The following is a 2,998-nucleotide window of genomic DNA, read 5'->3' on the forward strand; positions in this document are numbered from 1 at the left end:
AAAAACATAGAGAATATACACAAATTTTATGAATTTACTTACGTAAAGTTGTTTCTCTGACTGTTATTTTCTTTCTTCTTTCTCAACTGTCCTCTTCACTGTGGCTGGTGTTAGATAGTCAGGGAGTAACTTCCTGCCCCTTGACAACTTGGCTTTCCCTGTGCACCCTGATACTTCCTAGAGCGACCCAGTTCACTCATGAATATCCTGGGCTGTGTCTGCATGAAAATACGGTAGGCATGAGTTTTGGGACTGGACTAGATAGAAACTTTGAAATCCATTAGTTATGTGATCTTGAACAAATCCCTTCACTGCTTTATAACATAATTTCCTTTAATATCAAGCAGAAATAATCATATGTATTTCTAGGGATTTCTGTGAGAATTATATGAGATACATAATAAGTGGTCTTTTCCTACCACAGTTTCTGGCCCTTAGTAGATACCGAGAAAATGTGAATTCCTTCTTTATGTTCACATTATAAATGTGCCATGGTGATCTACATTTTCTGCAAAGTCTGCAACAAAGAAATAGAGAAAAAAAGATTAAAATGTAGGAACATGGAGAGCATCAGTGGAATTCCAAGAAACAATGGGAGTTTTAATCTCACGCCTATTAGAATTTTCCAGCTAGTCTTCATCAAATAATAATCCACATTCAAGGTGTCCATTAAACCACAGTGCTAAGAGAGTATTTTGAAACATTTATTTGTAACATGAATTTCAAACACATCAAGGTAAAAGATAGAAATATATTCTGATTTTTCCTAAAAAAAAAAAAAAGACATATATGCATATCAAAGTTTCAGCTCTTCAAGAGTAGGAACTATGTGATATTCACCTTTGTTCCCTAAATAAATATTTCTGGAAGAATATATGACTCCCTACTGATTTCTTTTATATTCAAAAACTACTAGGGATTGAAAGTAAATGATCCCTAGACTCTATTACTGGCCTTTTGAGAATAATTATAATGTCTCTGTTCTTCTTCAGTTTAAATAAAACCAAGACTCTGAACCCTAAGTTAAAAAAATACCTTTTTTAAGTCTTTTTTAGAATGTTCATGCCACCAATAAACTAGAGAGTATATCACTGGGTAGAAGTAAAAGAGATTTAAATGGAAATTTCTTTAGCAATTTTTTTTATCTTTGCATTTTAGTCAATAACATTTTATTGAGCAATAATAATTGCTATTTAGAAACAGTACGCTAAGTTGCAGTCCCTTGATCATCTTCTGTAATGCTGGTATAACTAATATATATGCATTGAGTCAAGAGTTAAAATTCTGTTTTATACTTTCTTTCTCCTGGTCAACCTTAAATTAGAGAAGCAGTGTATTGGAGAGACACTGCACGGTTTTATTTCTGGGGTAAGGGTTGTCCAGATAGTATTGTGTAGGAAATTAGTCATTTTCCTCTTCTATGGCAAAAAGCTTCATTTGAGAAATATGTACGCCACTCCAACTGTGACAAAACCATGTATGAAAATAATGACCAACAGAGATGGCATTAGGTGAGGCCAGTGAGGCACTTACCTCAAACACAAGATTTAAGGGGTGCCCCCAAACTCAGTAATTGAGATAATATTTTACTCAATTCATCCAAGGTGAACATCAGTATTTCTGATTTGTTCTTTTCTTCCAAACTGTAATGTAGCACTTACTGATCTTGTCTCTATTTGAAATTTTTATATTTTTGTTCATCTATGGAGTCTTTGCATTCATTTTGTGTGTGTGTGTGTGTGTGTGTGTGTGTGTGTGTGTGAGAAATAGAGACTTTATTAGGCACGGGGTGTGATAGCTAGGCAGTTACAAGATGGCTGTGGGACTTCCTCCCAGGTTGCTGTAAAGTACTCCAAGGGAAGCAAGGAATGAAGAGCATGGGTTTTCTCTGCCCTCTCCCTTCAAGGCTGCATGCGAATGGCCCCATCCAGCCGGATGACCTCTCCATTGATGAATGGGTTCTCAATGATAGCTTATACCAGATGAGCATACTCAGCAGGATCACCCAGTCGACTGCGGAAGGGCACCTGGCTGGCTAAGAAGTTGCATACTTTTTCTGGAAGGGTGGTGAGCAGCGGGGTGCCAAACAGGCCTGGAGCAATGGTCATCACTCAGATGCCCATGGGAGCCAGATCCCGAGCAATGGGCAGGGTCATGCCCACTATGCCCCCCTTGGAAGCAGAGTATGCAGCTTGTCCAACCTGGCCCTCAAAGGCAGCCACGCTGGCAGTGTTGATGATGACCCCACGTTGGCCTCCCTGGTCTGGTTCGTTCTGGCTCATCTCACTGGCCACCAGGCGGATCACATTGAAAGTGCCTAGGAGATTCACATTAAGAACTCGCTGGAAATCCTCCAAGGAATGGGCCTGATTCTTCTTTAAGTTGTATGTCTTCATGGCCACTGCAATGCCTGCACAGTTGACTGCCACATCCACATGGCCAAATTTTTCTTTTGCTAGAGTCAGGGCTGCTTGCACGTCCTTCTCTGAGGTCACATCAGAGAAGGCGCATCAGGCAAAGGCGCAGCTCTTCCCTAACTTATTGGCTTGGACCTCCCCATCTGAGTTGGGCAGGTCTACAAGCACAGCAGTGGCCCCTTGCCCCACCAGTCACTCTGCTGTGGCCAGACCTAGACCAGAGGCTCCTCCCGTTATTAGAGCAACCAGGCCCTTGACTCCCAGACATGCTGTAGCCATCTTGCTCCGAACTCTCCCGCATTCATTTTTATTTTTAAAAATTGTGCATTGAAATGCAATTTGTCTCGAGTGAGTTTTTTTATGCTCCCTTACATTTATGCCTGAGATGAGTGTTTCACTTGCCTCACCCCACTTCCAGCCTTTCTGTTTCGTGCAATATTCAGAAAGCTCTGAATGTGAATGCTGATAGCATAAAAAGTGAGTTAAGCATGGAGGAAACAAACCCAGAGTTGCACCCATGGAGCAGTACAAACCTATAATAGTAACAGGAAATTGTTAAAGATTATCTAGCTCAAGAGGTG

The 2,998-nt window shown here is 40.6% G+C and overlaps 1 pseudogene; it reads right to left on the bottom strand.

The window, feature by feature from the left end:
• Positions 1-1,758: 1,758 nt before the first annotated feature.
• LOC131822063 (3-hydroxyacyl-CoA dehydrogenase type-2-like) lies at positions 1,759-2,709 on the bottom strand (annotated as a pseudogene).
• Positions 2,710-2,998: the final 289 nt, after the last annotated feature.

This window comes from Mustela lutreola, chromosome 1 (genome assembly GCF_030435805.1).
Source record: "Mustela lutreola isolate mMusLut2 chromosome 1, mMusLut2.pri, whole genome shotgun sequence".
Classification (NCBI taxonomy): Eukaryota; Metazoa; Chordata; class Mammalia; order Carnivora; family Mustelidae; genus Mustela; species Mustela lutreola.